Source organism: Chelonia mydas, chromosome 10, assembly GCF_015237465.2.
Source record: "Chelonia mydas isolate rCheMyd1 chromosome 10, rCheMyd1.pri.v2, whole genome shotgun sequence".
Classification (NCBI taxonomy): domain Eukaryota; kingdom Metazoa; phylum Chordata; order Testudines; family Cheloniidae; genus Chelonia; species Chelonia mydas.
Window position 1 is genome coordinate 48,452,623 of NC_051250.2, and position 15,900 is coordinate 48,468,522.

General features: G+C 43.0%; 1 protein-coding gene across 12 annotated transcripts in view; it reads left to right on the forward strand.

Moving 5' to 3' along the window:
- The window catches only part of PEAK1 (pseudopodium enriched atypical kinase 1), a 220,614-nt gene that overhangs the window by 94,652 nt on the left and 110,062 nt on the right, over positions 1-15,900 (forward strand). For 10 of the 12 annotated variants that reach the window (XM_043524692.1, XM_043524690.1, XM_043524695.1 and 7 more), the window contains one exon: positions 6,920-7,098. The exons of the other annotated variants lie outside the window; for them this stretch is intronic. The gene's annotated coding sequence lies outside the window, so the exon portion shown is untranslated. The remainder of the gene's footprint in view (positions 1-6,919; positions 7,099-15,900) is intronic. 12 annotated transcript variants of the gene reach the window in all.

Here is a 15,900-nt window from a genome sequence, read left to right on the forward strand (position 1 = left end):
GGTCAGTGCCTCTCAGGTTCCCATCCACTTTAGCTTCCCTTACTAATTCTTCCCGGTTTGTGAGCAGCAGGTCAAGAAGAGCTCTGCCCCTAGTGGGCTCCTCCAGCACTTGCACCAGGAAATTGTCCCCTACCCTTTCCAAAAACTTCTTGGATTTTCTGTGCACCGCTGTATTGCTCTCCCAGCAGATATCAGGGTGATTGAAGTCTCCCATGAGAACCAGGGCCTTCGATCTAGTAACTTCCCTAGGTTAAACAATCGTGTGCTCTCGCTCTCACTCACTCACTCACTCACTCACTCACTCACTCACACACACACACACACACACACACACACACACACACACACACACACAATTGTATGTTCCATCCTGAGAAATCATGTTATTTTTCACCTAAATTTGTCACATGACTATTAAATGTAACAAGATGTGTAATCTAGAATTGTATTGGACTGTTTTATGTAATCCTATGTTAGAAAGAGAAGGTAAAAGATTGCCAATAGTTAAACACCTACTATTTGGACAGCCTACCTTAATTGACATCAGAACTGTAGTCTCAACGTTAACTTCAACCATGGAGTGATTTGACTTTCTCTGCATCAATTATTTGTCTAGAATATAAACAGTCACTGCCACTGAAATTGATAATACCCCATTACTTTGGGGGCTGATAGCTATACAAGACTGTTGCCTTCCCAAGTTACTACATGAAGCTTAATTATTACAGGATTCTGGACCTGAAGAGTCTTGGGGGTAGATGAAAGGAGGCAACTCTGTGACCCACCTGGTGGTAGCCCATAAAACTGACTTACCCTTCCATAACTTGCACCTGAATAGGAACACTGTTGGTTTTTGAAGAAAATTCTACTTTCATATTGATCATTTCTTTCATTAATCTCCATGCATGTCCCAGAACCTTTTAAAAAGTTTTTAAAACCATTTTATATCCTAGGGGATTTAGATACACAACTCCCATTAATTTTAATTGCCCCAGAAGAAGGCCCAGAAGAAAAAGCGAGGCCCTGGGAGAAACTGCTGGAGTCCTCAGGGAGGGGAGGTAGCAGGAAACCTGTCAGGCCTAAGAGGAGCAGAAGCTTGGTTGGTTGGGTGTTTGGTTGTTTAAACTGGACTTTTGTTACCCCAGAAAGAGATTGAACTTTAAGTGTGACCTGGCTGGAGGGTTACATCATCTAGAACTCAACCACTGCAGAACCCAGTTGGCTGACAATATGGGGCTCTCAAGATGAAGTCCTGAAATGAGGGGGGCACTCTGGTGGTGAGATCCCATATTACATATACCCAGTCATTTATGGACACTTATTTACTTTACAAAGCTCCAATACAATATGACACAATATGTAGTGTTGCTCAAAGAAAGAGATCTCTGAGTATAGTTTTAGAAGATGGTGCAAGTTAGGACTGGGTTGCATTGGCAGAGCTCTCTGTGGAAAGTTTACACAGTTCCTCCCAGCTTTAATTTAAATATCATTCTTAATCTAAATTTAGTATATTAAAAAATGCCAATATGACTAATTTGGAAACTGTTGTCTCTGAGCCAAGAGGTTGTGGGTTCAAGACCCAACACCAGAAATTGCGTTAAAGGTACTGTTATTCAAAAGAGGCATTCAGACAAGTTCCTTATCTAGCTTACTTTGGTGCTTGTCCAAGCAGAGGTTAGTTAAGACTCATGGCACTTTCTGAAAGTAGAAAATAATTCCTGGCTGCATTTACAGTAGCAAAATTCAGATATATAATTAAGCACTAGTGGTAATCAAGAGTGGAGGCTGAAGTATAAAGAGCGTATAAGTGTTTTTACTATCACCATCTCCTATGAGCAGTAAAAATGCAACATAGCAATAAAAAAAACCTGTGAAACATGTCAAAACAAGAGTTTCCACTAATGCTACAAATGGTGAAGCTGCAATAGTGCAGTACATCAATCTGGCTAGCACAGACCAGGCCAATGTTCACTATTTTAATACAACAAATTCTGTCACTCCACTCTGTACTTACACAAATGACGGATCATCTGGATGGACTGGAATTTGTATCTAAGGTCCCTTAAAATGTTAATTTTTTTTTAAAGTCCCCTGTTGCTTTTAAAGATGAGCTGCAGCCAATTAGCAGGGAAGGAAAAAGCCCCAGTAATCAGTGATTTAATCAGCCATATTGATTTATATCTCAGGTACTTAAAAGTAACACTCCATATTGGACATTCTTTTCTCCTCAAAAAAAAAAGGCTGAGTGTCTGTCAGAGTTGAGTGGGAGAAAGGAAGAAATACTTTTTATTTAAGCAGTAATTTTTTTCATAAAAATCTTGCTAATTCAGTTTCTGTGGTAACCAGTTCATTTTTTTTCCCATTAGCACATACAGGAGAATGGTAACCTGTGGAGGCACAAGTAAAGCTTCAAAGATTAATTTAAAATGTTTTGGTCTGGAGGAAAGATGAAAGGAGTTAGGTATAGGGTTTCCAGGCATCCAGTTTTTGACCAGAATGCCTGATCAAAAAGGGACCCTGGCAGCGCCAGTCAGCACTGCTAACAAAGCCGCTTAAAAGTCTGGTTTGTGGAGCAGTGTGGCTAAGGCAGGCTCCCTGCCTGCCCTGGCTCCACATGGCTCCCAGAAGCAGCTCGTATGTCCAGCTCCTAGGCACAGGGGCAGCCACGGAGCTCCACATGCTGCCCTCATTCCAAGCACCTGCTCCACAGCTCCCATTGGTCGGGAGCCACAGCCAATGGAAGCTGTAGGATGGTATCTGCGGGCGTGAGCAGTGCAGAGAGCCCCCTGTGCCTAGGAGCCAGACGTGTCAGCTGCTTCCAGGAGCCGCCTGAGATAAGCGCTGCCTGGCTGGAGCCTGCACCATGAACCTCCTCCCACACCCCAACCTCCTGTCCCAACCCTGAGCTTCCTCCCTCACCCTAACTCCCTCCCAGAGCCCACACCCCCTCCCACACCTGAACCCGTTGGCCCCAGCCCTGAGGCCCCTCCCACACCCGAACTCCCTTCTAGAGCCTCCACTCCAGAACCCACACCCCCAGCTGGAACCCACACCCCGTCCTGTACCTGAACCTCTCAGCCCCAGCCCCGAGTCCCCTCCTGCACCTCAAAACCCTCATTCCTGGCCCCACCCAGAGCCCACACCCCCAGTTCACGGCCGCAGCCCTTCCCACATCGCAGCTCCCTGCCCTAGCCCAGAGCCCCCTTCTGCGCCCTGAACCCCTCATTTCTGGCCCCACCCTGGAGCCTGCAGCCGAACTCCTGCCCCAGCCCTGTGAAAATGAGTGAGGGTGGGAAAGAGTGAGCGACTGGGGGTGGGGGTGGAGTAAGTGGGGGCCGGGCCTCAGAAAAGGGGTGGGGCAGGGTAAGTGTGTTCAATTTTGTGTGATTAGAAAGTTGGCAACCCTAAGTAGGTATCATCATAAGCCTAGCAGTTGCGGAGAGTGTCATGAGAGGAAAAAGAAGAGGATACGAATTAATAGCAGTATGGTTGATGATAGAGAGTAGGGTTATATGTGTGATGTCAGCAAATGCTCCCAACAAGACACGCCTCTGGAAAAGAAGGAAAGCTTTAGAAATGAGCTGGCGGAGTTGGTGGTATAGTTAAAGAGTAGATCTGTCAATTAATTGCAGTTTTAATTGCGTGATTAAACAATAATAAAATACCAACTTAAATGTATTATATTTTTGAATGCTTTTTTCTACATTTTTTTAAATATATTGATTTTAATCACAAAACAGAATACAAAATATACAGTGCTCATTTTATATTATTTTTAATTATAAATATTTGCATTCTAAAAAAGATAAAAACTAGTATTTTTCAATTTGCCTCATAAAATTACTGTAGTGTGATCTCTTTATTGTGAAAGTGCAACTTACAAATGTAGAAATTTTTTTTACATAACTGCGCTCAAAAATAAAACAATGTAAAAATTTAAAGCCTACAAGTTGAAGCATGAAGGGGCATACAAATATTTAGCATATCTGGCACATAAATACCTTGCAACACTGGCTACGACAGTGCCATGCGTACACCTGGTCTCACTTTCTGGTGTCGTAAATAAGAACCGGGCAGCATTATCTCCCATAAATGTAAACAAACTTGTTTGTCTCAGCGATTGGCTGAATAAGAAATAGGACTGAGGTGAATTGAAAAATACTATTTCTTTTTTACAGTGCAAGTATTTGTAATAAAAAATAAAATAAAATGACCACTATATGCTTTGTATTCCTGTGTTGTAACTGAAATAAATATATTTGAAAATATAGAAAAACATCCAAAATATTTATAATAAACTTAAATTGGTATTCTGTTATTGTTTAACAGTTCTGTTAAAGCTGTGATTTAATTGCTATAAGTGCTGGAAGACAGAATACTGGGCTAGATGGACCATTGGTTTGACCCAGTATTGCCATTCTTATGTTCAAAGGGTGTGCCCAGAGAGACCAGAAGGGTTATGAGGTGCAGTTAGATAACTATGAGACCTGACAAAAAGTTGGAACTAGAAATGATAGGAAATCACCAGTCATAGAGGGACAGTTAGTGTTCTACAGGCAAATTCTGGTAACTTTCCCTTTGATATTTTGATACTCAGCAGCTCAACTTTAAACAGCAGTTTTTTGATGCACAAAATCTTTCCTACTGAAATCACAATTTTGGGCTTCAGTTTTCATGTTTCAGTTCCCAGTTCATATCTTCCACACACTATCCAATTCTGCAACCATTACTTTCATTAGCAGTGTCCCATTGGCTGCGCAACTACAACAGGACTTCAACAGAACCTTGGCTTTCATTTAAAACCAAGTAATTTTCTAGACCTTGTGGTTGTGGAGGGAAAGCTTGAAAATGTGAGCTGAGAGCACCGTAAAAAGTCAAAAGACGAAAGACAAATCTCACCCCCCCACACACAGACATTTATGGGTTTTTTTTTAAAAAAAATTCATGATTTTAAAGTCAAACTTAGGATTTTTGTGGTGGAGCTGTGCCTCGTGTTTTTGTCGTTTTGTTTTTTAACATGTAGGGTTTGCAAGACTGCTATTTTCAACTTTGCCTCCATCTCCTCTGCTTTGACACACATAGGCATTGTGACCTTCTAATCTGAGAACAGGACGAGATGTCAAGAGTACCGAAGTATCAGTTCCTGTTTTGACAATGATAGTGTTCTCCTGTGGCTTTGGAAAAGTCACTTAATATTGTCACCTCAATAACTCCATCTGTAAAATTGTGATAAAATTTTCCGCATACATTTTCACAAGGAATAGTTAATGTTTGTATAACAGTCTGACAATTAAAAGTGCTAAATAAGTGCTAAGTATACAATATTTATTAAATAAATTTATTAGCTTCTGTAAATTCCTCCTGCCTCTTTCCATTTTGTCTGCTGATTATTTCCTCTCCTTGGACATAAGGTAGGATTCTACAAATGTTAAATCCAAAACTCCCTTTGTTGCTTAATTCTGTTTTGGCTTTTTCTCCTCAAAGATAAGCATGGTTTAGTCTCTCTCCTCTTTAAAACCATCACTTAACCTTGACCTCACTTGACTCCAACTACTATCTCTTTCCTCTTTCATCCGAAAGCTGACTGAATGCACTGTCTACAATCACTTTCTGGAGTTCCTCTCCTCCAGTTCCATTCTAGAACGTCTCCAGTCTGGCTTCCACTCTGTGTGCTACACTGACACCACATTGCCAAAGTCTCTAATTACCTCCTACCTAAAGATCAGAACCAGTACTCTACCTTTCTCCTTGACTTGTCAGCTGTCTTGTTGCAAGACTGGGGTTCGGACTTCATGTTCCTCTCTGAGTTTATAGCAGGTGCAGGTGAATGAAAGACAGGCAGCACCAGTGCATTTAGGATCCCCAAAAGAAGTTCATAATTAGAGAGTACCTAGTGTTCCAGCTGCACCACCTGAAGAACCACTACTGGTTTGTGTACCCAGAATTGGAAATTACTGCATTCCCCTATTAGAAGAGTTGGGGGGAGATCAAGAAAGGAACTGAGAGGAGAAAATGATCCCTTTACACCACCCCAGGAATCTTCCATGTTCAACAATTGTCTGACTGATGAAACTTGTTTTTAAATACCTTCACACTTGGGAGTCCATAAACGCAAACATATTTTCTCTAATCTTGTTTGGTTTGTAGCAGGGGAAGGAGCGATCCAGCTTTCCTGATTAGGCACTGCATTTTATATAGTGTATAGGCAAGTGAAAATGAAATAGTAATGCATAGACACACATTTGGAAGCGAACAGTAGTTCAAACGAACTATTAATAAGTAGGTTAGTTAACTTATTAGGTTAATCTGTGGTGTATTTTTTAAAAATATACATTTAAATGAATACTGTATCTCTGTACACCTGGTAATACCAATTGTGTAGAACTATTTTTCCTAAATTTAGTTCTGTGGTATAAATTACCCCCCAAAAAAGTTTAAAAATTTGTTCACAATTTATAACTCAAACTTAGTAAAAATATTTCAAAATTAAGTGTTCTGGCTGTGTTTTTTGTTTTTGTGTTTTTGGTAATGGAAAAATTAAATATTACAATGATCTGATTTGTCTGATAAAATGAAGGCCTGTGCATGATTAAGCAGCCTTCAGAAAGGAAACTAAAGCAAATTAGAAAAACATAAAGCAACAACTGCCCAAGTGCTATTCTTATTCTTGGTTGTCATTTGATACTAGGGTGTAGTATGGGGAGAGTTGTATAGCCCTATCCAAAAATCTGTTCAGGCCTTACACCTCGGAAAGAGAGGCCAATTCCAAATGAATAAGATTAAGTGGAGGTCTCCATTCAAGTATTCATTGCAGAATATGAAAGACACGGAGGGTGCAAGGGGAAGGGAAAATGTATTAGATCATATTTGAAACTTATTTAAGCTACAGCAGAGTTACCATTTCATCTTTCTTTTGCAGAAAACATTGCTGTCTGATCTGTAGTTGCAAGGAAAAGGGGGTGAAAAGAAGAAGGAAATCTGTCTTGGATAAATTGGAAGTGCTTTGAATTTGCAAAGGGATTTAGTGCCAGCTGCTACAGAAGGTTTCACAAAGCCACTTTTGGCACCGAAATGGATGAAATGCTTCAGACCTAAATGGTAACCTTAATTCTTCCATCATTTTATTTCTCTGGTGTAGCCCCTAAGATAACTTGTACAGATTGTAAAGGATTTTCTTCTTAAACCAGTTCGGTTTAAATATAGTAATCTTACAACAGCTAAATTCTGGATAAATCTGTAATTTTACAACTTGCATGTATTACAATGAAGTTTGCAGTTTTAGCTTTTATATCTGTTTAAGGCCTTGTCTACACTACGAAATTATAGAAGTCGGTTTTGTAGAAAGCGTTTTTATACAGTCGATTGTGTGTCCCCACACAAATGCTCTAAGTGCATGTAGTCGGCGGAGTGTGTCCACAGTACCGAGGCAACCGTCGACTTCCGGAGCGTTGCACTGTGGGTAGCTGTCCCGCAGTCTCCGCCACCCATTTGAATTCTGGGTAGAAATCCCAATGCCTGATGGGGCTAAAACATTGTTGTAGATGGTTCTGGGTACATATTGTGAGGCCCCCCCCCTTCCCTCCCTCCCTCCCTGAAAGCAAGGGCAGACAATCGTTTTGCGCCTTTTTTCTTGAGTTACCTGTGCAGACGCCATACCACGGCAAGCATGGAGCCCGCTCAGCTAACCATCACCATATGTCTCCTGGGTGTTGGCAGACGCGGTACTGCATTGCTACACAGCAGCAGTTTATTGCCTTTTGGCAACAGACAGTGCAGTATGACTGGTAGCCGTTGTCAACGTAGTCCAGGATGCTCTTTTAACTGACCTCAATGAGCTCAGGGGCGCCTGGGCAAATATGGGAGTGACTCAGCCAGGTCATTTCCCTTTGAAGTTTCGTCTCATGGCGATTCAGTCCTACCAGCAGTGCACTCTCTTTTGATCAGCAGCCAGCAGAAGACGATGGCCAGCAGTCATACTGCACCGTGTTCTGCCGAGCACCCAGGAGATGACGATGGCTAGCGGTCGTACTGCACAGTCTGCTGCCAGCAAGATGTATAAAGAGAGATGAAATGGATCAAAACAAGAAATAGACCAGATTTGTTTTGTATTCATTTTCTCCTCCCTCCCTCCCTCCCTCCATGAAATCAACGGCCTGCTAAACCCAGTTTTGAGTTCTATCCTTGAGGGGGCCATTCTGTTTCTCGCAAAGCCACCCCCTGTAAGCCAACCCTGTTAGCCATGTGGTCAGTCGCCCCTCCCTCTGCCAGAGCAATGGCAAACAATCGTTTCGTGCCCTTTTCCCTGGATTGCCCGAGCAGGAGCAGAAGCCATAGCACAGCAAGCATGGAGCCCGTTCAGCTCACCACAGCAGTTATGACCATTGTAAACACCTCGCGCATTATCGTGCAGTGTATGCAGAACCAGTACCTGAAAAACCAGGTGAGGAGGCGACGGCAGCACGGTGATGAGGACATGAACACACTTTTCTCTAAAACTGCGTTCCTCCGCAATTTGGAGATCATGGTGTAATGGGGCAGGCTCATGCCATGGAACGCTGATTCTGGGCATGGGAAACAAGCACAGAATGGTGGGACTGCATAGTGTTGCAGGTCTGGGATAATTCCCAGTGGCTCCGAAACTTTCGCATGCGGAAGGGCACATTCATGGAACTTTGTGACTTGCTTTCCCCTACCCTGAAGCGCAAGAATACCAAGATCAGAGCAGCCCTCACAGTTCACAAGCGAGTGGCAATACCCTGTGGAAGCTTGCAACGCCAGACAGCAACCGGTCAGTCGGTAATCAATTTAGAGTGGGCAAATCTACTGTGGGGGTTGCTGTTTTGCAAGTAGCCAACACAATCATTGAGCTGCTGCTATCAAAGGTAGTAACTCTGGGAAATGTGCTGGTCATAGTGGATGGCTTTGCTGCAATGGGATTCCCTAACTGTGGTGGGACTATAAATGGAACGCATATCCCTATCTTGGGACCGGACCACCAGGGCAGCCAGTACGTAAACCGCAAAGGGTACTTTTCAATGGTGCTGCAAGCACTGGTGGATCACAAGGGACATTTCACCAACATCAACGTGGGATGGCCGGGAAAGGTTCATGACGCTCGCATCTTCAGGAACTCTGATCTGTTTAAATGGCTGCAGGAAGGGATTTACTTCCCAGACCAGAAAATAACTGTTGGGGATGTTGAAATGCCTATAGTTATACTTGGGGACCCAGCCTACCCCTTAATGCCCTGGCTCATGAAGCCGTACACAGGCACCCTGGATAGTAGTCAGGAGCTGTTCAACTATTGGCCGAGCAAGTGCAGAATGGTGGTAGAGTGTGCATTTGTACATTTAAAGTGTCACTGGCGCAGTTTACTGACTCGCTCAGACCTCCGCGAAACCAATATTCCCATTGTTATTGCTGCTTGCTGTGTGCTCCACAATCTCCGTGAGAGTAAGGGGGAGACATTTATGGTGGGGTGGGAGGTTGATGCAAATCGCCTGGCTGCTGAATACGCACAGCCAGACACCAGGGCAGTTAGAAGAGCACAGCAGGAGGCGGTGCGCATCAGAGAAGCTTTGAAAACGAGTTTCATGACTGCCCAGGGTTATGTGTGACACTTCTGTTTGTTTCTCCTTGATGAAAACCCATCCCCTTGGTTGACTCTAATTCCCTGTAAGCCACCCGCCCTCAATCACAGCTTGCTTGCAAAGGAAATAAAGTCACTATCATTTAAAAAACATGTATTCTTTATTGATTATAAAAATAGGGAAATAACTCACAACGTAGCCCGGGTGGGGTGTGGTAGGAGCGAAGGAAAAGGCCACTTTAAAACTTGTTGAATGCCAACCTTCTGTTGCTTGGGCTGTCCACTGGAGTGGAGTGGTTGGGTGCCCGGAGCCTCCCACCCCGCATTCTTGGGCATCTGGGTGAGGAGGCTATGGAACTTGGGGAAGAGGGAGGGCGGTTAAACAGGGGCTGCAGCGGCAGTCTGTGATCCTGCTGTCGTTCATGAACCTCCACCAGACGCCGGAGCATGCCCGTTTGATCCCGCAGCAGCCCCAGCGTTGCCTCATACCTCCTCTGATCTTCCTGCCGCCACCTCTCCTCATGTTTATCGGCCACCGTCCTGTACTCTGCTGTTGTGTCCCTCCACACAACTCTGTCAGTGCCGGACGACTGCATGAGCTCAGAGAACATGTCCTCGTGCATGTGGTTTTTTTCGCTGCCTTATCTGAGATAGCCTTTGGGACGGAGGAGGGAGGCTTGAAACGTTTGCAGCTGCTGGAGTTAAAAAAGGGAGTGAAGTATTTAAAAAGATACATTTTACAGAACAATGGCTATACTCTTTCACGATGAACAACACTATTCACATTACATAGCACATGTGATTTTGGTACAAGGTCGCATTTTGCATTTTATATTGAGTGCCTGCAGCTTTGGTGTTAGAGATCACACAAGCAGAGCTGGGCAAGAGAATTTGGCTTGCAGGTGGCCATGGTAAGCCATAGTCTTTCAGCTTCTGCAACCTTTGTAACAGCAGCCCCCTCCTTTCCCATACCAAGCAAAGCCCGTTGAGTTGGCCATTTAGTTCTGCAGTTTTCCTGTTAACGTGCAGCAGCAGAAACCAAACTAACCCCCTCCCCTCATCCAATCACTTTTCCTCTTCCCCCCACCGCCTGGCTGGTATAAGGGAAGATCCCTGCTAGCCAAACGTGAACAGCTCAGCACCAATGGCCCCCGCCCCCCACCGCATGGCCAACTGCGGGGCGGATTTCTTTTCAGCCACAGGCAAACAGCCCAGTAGGAACGGGCACCACTGAATGTCCCCTTAATCAAATTCCCCTATTTCAATCAGGTTACCATGAATGATATCACTCTCCTGAGGATAAGACAGAGAGATAAAGAACAGATGTTGCTTGAATGCCAGCAAACACCGGGACCATACGCTGCCAGGCTTTTTCATGCAATGATACCAGATTACTTGCTACTAGAATGGCGTGGTAAAGTGTCCTACCATGGAGGACGGAATAAGGCTGCTCTCCCCAGAAACCTTCTGCAAAGGCTTTTAGGGTACCTCCAGGAGAACTTCATGGAGATGTCCCTGAAGGATTTCCGCTCCATCCCCAGACAAGTTGACAGACTTTTCCAGTAGCTGTACTGGCCAAGAATGCATCCCAAGTCCTCAGGGCTACTTAATCATTAAAAAACATTTGCTTTTATAACATGTATTATATTTAAAAAGGTACACTCACCAGAGGTCCCTTCTCTGGCTTCGTTGGGTTGGGAGGGTATTTCAGTCAGGGTGACAAAAAGATCCTGGCTGTCGGGGAGAACGGTGTGCTGTGTGCTCTCCTCAAGCTCGTCGTCCTCCTCCTCATCTTCCCCGTCCGCAAAATCCTCAGGCATGGTGGAGAGTACCCCATCATCGGAGTCCACGGACAGGGGTAGGGTAGTGATGGCGACCCCCCCCCCCCCCCCCCCCCCCCCCCCAAGAATTGCATGCAGCTCAGCGTAGAAGCGGCATGTCTGGGGCTCTGTCCCAGAGAGTCCGTTTGATTCTTTGGTTTTCTGGTATGCTTGTCTGAGCTCCTTAAGTTTCATGCAGCACTGTGTTGCGTCCCTGGTGTAGCCTCTGTCCTTCAGGCCTCTGAGATTTTTTTGAAATGTTTTGGCATTTCGTCTTCTGGAACGTAGTTCTGATAGCACGGATTCCTCTCCCCATACAGCAAACAGATGCAGTACCTCCCGTTCAGTCCATGCTGGAGCTCTTTTTCGATTCTGGGACTGCATGGTCACCTGTGCTGATGAGCTCGCCTGGCCAAACAAGAAATGAGATTCAAAAGTTCCCGGGGCTTTTCCTGTACACCTGGCCAGTGCATCCGAGTTCAGAGTGCTGTCCAGAGCAGTCACAATGGTGCACTGTGGGATAGCTCCCGGAGGCCAATACCTTCGAATTGCGTCCACACTAACCCTAATTCGAACGGTGATGTCAATTTCAGCGCTAATCCCCTCGTTGGGGAGGAGTACAGAAATCAGTTTTAAGAGCCCTTTATGTCGAAAAATGGCTTCGTTGTGTGGACGGGTGCAGGGTTAATTTGGTTTTAACGCTGCTAAATCCAACATAAACTCATAGTGTAGACCAGGCCCAAGTTTGTGGCTTATAAAAAACCCATTTTTTTGCTCATTTTTCTTCCTCCTTTGGAATAGGAAAATGAAGATAAAGGCTTGATCTTATCCTATAAGTAACTATGGCTTTCTACTAACTACATCTAATGAAAAGACTGTATAATAATAGCCACATGTGCATTTTTTGTTCCTATTTCCATTTATTTCACAAATAACTCTTTAAGACTCTTTCAATAACACAATCCAAAAAACATGGAAACTATGGAAAGGAATATGAACACACTGTATTTTTCTTTCTTCACCTCCTGTTTTCCCCTCCTCACCCTGTTTCCTGTTTTGTTGTAATTTTCTTTCCCTCTCCCTTCTTTCACCATTTTGAGCATCACCTCCTATGATAATTCCTCCCTCTTATTATCTCCTTTCCTTCTTGTTCCTTTCCATTTGACTTCCTATCTTTTTTATCCTATTCTTCCTGCTTTCACTCCTTGTCTCTCATTGTTACACTTGATGTATCTAAAATATGCCTAAAATATTAACTATGATTACAACTGTCTCAAAGTCTACTTTATATCAAACATATGTGCTGGACAATAATACAAAAACATAATAAGTTTGTCTCTTAAATGTTATTCCAATACAGATAAAATTCTAAATGTAGTTCTTTGGAGGAAGAAGAACTTGGCTGTTTGTGTTCATAAACAGCTCTCAAATATCTTCCAATCATTGCCCTCCTTCAGTCATATGAACAGACAATTTGTACATTTCAGAAAATGTACAAAGAATATTTTCATTTTTCTATTAACATTGGGAGGGTTATCTTTTGGCTTTCCTATTCCCATTAGTCATGCACAGGTATTAGCTTTTTTGTGAATCTTTAGTTATTTGTTGTGGTGTCCTAAAGTATACAAAGCAAGGTTGAAGTTGTAGAGGGAGTCTGGAGTACTGGGCCTGGTGCAAGATCTGAGGCCTGAACCAGAAGTTGTGAACGAAAGTCACACCATGTATTAAAGTAGATGCTTACAATTTCACTATTTAGTACGTGAACTTGGCAAAGTTGTTACTAGTGTACTAGGCACAATTTACATAAATATATTCCAGCTTGTACAGATACACTCCTATCTAGTACAAGATAAGATGGTCTGATAAAATAATGAATAGGGATGTTTTTTCAAAGATATAAGCAACAAGGAGAGGTAACAAAAAGATGTAATGATTTACATAAGGTGGCGTGTAAGTTGTGTATGTTAGTTGTTTGTCTCAGCCTATAAAAGTTGGGATACTTTGCGTTAATTCTTTGTTTGGCCAAGGGGGCAGTGGAAAGTTCCACCACTGACTGAGCCATTCCTTGCCACAGGGCAGTCATATTAGTGTACCTGTAACCACAAAGCCAGGGCTCTAGGACTGTGTCTTGAGGGCAATAAACCTGGCCAAGTGTCTTTGTTAATGAGCTGTGCCTCTGGTCTTTCTTTGAGTAACATCGAAGTCTGCTGAACTCACATGCTGCTCTGTCTAGTAATAACATTGAAGCTTCAAGGACAGAAGTGCCTAAGCAGTGCTACTGAGGCGACAACATTTCAGCCTCCAGCACTTACTTAGTCACACTGGGTAATACTATCAAGGTCTGCTGAACCAGCTATCTGTGCAGCATTGGGAAAGCACACGGAAAGAACCCACAAACACGCAAGGCAACTGACAATAGAAGTATTTATAGAATTCACAGTATGGCAAATTCTTGCAGAAACTGCTGTTTACAGTTAATAAATATGTAAGCAGAGCATGAGAAATCTGATTATCTCACATCTTCTCTAACTCTTTTCACAAATGGACTGACGATACTAACTTATTATACTGGACGCCACCAAAGAGCTGGCATATTGTAATGTCTTTATCCCTGTCAAACTGGGTGAGTTTTGAACCAGGGACCAAAAAGTGAAAGTCTTTCAATTTTCCAAGGTAATGTGAAAAATACAACCTCATCTTAGGTTCTCAGATGATCCCTCTCCTTCTTGGAGCTTTTATTCAGTTCTCAAAGCCCTGTGCCGACCTTCTTTTGAACAGCTTAGTATTATTCCCATTCCATATTGTCCTGAAGAGTGACTTTTTTTTTAGTGGCAGTCATCTCAACCCAGGTTAGCTTTGCTTTCCTGCTCATACTTCCTTATTTTGGTCATTCACCCAGAATAAAGTCATCCATAATGTATGGCTTGTCTGTGCTGGGGATTTTGCACCAGTGTGGCTACACTGATGTACAGTTGCACTATTCCACTATAAAGTGACTTGGACCAATTTAGCCTGGTTTGAAAGGAAGATACGGGTGCGGTTAAATATTCATAGTGCAATAAATGCTTTTTATTTGCACAGGACCCTAGAAGTTAGTGTCCCTCCTTTTTCTGTTCTATTTTTTAAGGGGAAAAGATCTACTAGAATCTCATTTTGATTCCAATAGACTAATTGGAACCTGCATTTCTGAGTCTTACAAAGATTGTTGTGCTCCCTTGCCTAGTCAGACACAGGTGCTCACTGCACCCATGCATCATTCATTGGCTGAGTGAGTTGAAACTGCAGGGAGAGGGTTTGCAGGGTTGCCACAGTGCAGTCTCGTCATACTTTCTCTGAATTTTGTAGTTTAAGGGCTTGTCTACATGGTGCGTTAGTCTGCATCAGTGGAGTGTAAAATCTAATGTGCAGCAGCATGTCATACACTAACTAGCCCATGCAGACCCTGCTAGTGCAGGTTTAAAGTTCCCTAGTGCATGTTAATGTAGTACTTTTTGAAACATGACTACATTAATATTCACTGTGGAACTTTGTGTGCCAGTGGGGTTTATACTAACCAGTTAGTGTACGTGAACTGGTGCTTATTGGAATGTACACCCCACTGGAGTGGACTCATGTACTGCATAGACAAGCCCAGAGGGTGGGATTTCCAAAAATCCTTCAGATTAATTGTAATTGTTTCCATTGAAATTAATGGTAAAGCTCCCTTTGGTGACGGAGAACAGGAGTTAGCCAGTGCTGTCCACTTTGGAAAATTCCACAGTAAATGTAATGGCTTTGACCAAATGATGCATCGGCCCAACAGTTCACAGAGGCCTTTCCCTAACTGGTTTCCTCTGTTTGTTAAAAAAAAGTTCTCTAGTTCAGAACTTGGATGGATGTGTGTATTTCTTTATGTTGAAAAGTAGGAGAGCCTCTTGGAGTCCATGTGGCTGTGGCTGTCTTTGAACTCCCTTCCAAAATGTGTACTTTATATTTTGTGTATGACGTTCCCATTGGTCTGCACATATGATAACTGTAGCTCAGAAAGGAATAAGGTGTAAGTCATTTCTCCTTTTAATGGAAAGAATTTTTTTAAAAAAATATTTCCTGTTCTTTCCCCATCTGGTGCCTCAGCTCCTCTTTCTTTTTGCCTCTTCTCTTTTTGCAGATCTTTATAAAGGTTAACTTTTGTTTAACTTGCACTTCTAAAAAGAGCAAGATGAGAAACCAATTCAACTTTTAATACCCTCATTACCCAAAGTGTAGAACTATGGCAAATTAGAGCGCTTATTAATTTTGGAAGCCATATTAAAATATAGTATGTCCCCAAAAATATCAGAGTGGGAGGTTATGATAATGTAAATCACAAGCCCACATGTATTTTCCTCTTAAAAAAAAGAAAAAAGGACCACACTGACATGTTTTATTGAGCAAGAGAGCATGTGAATGCAAACTTGAGTCTGTAACTGAAGGTATGTCAGAGTAACATAGTAAAGGACTTGAAGCATTCTA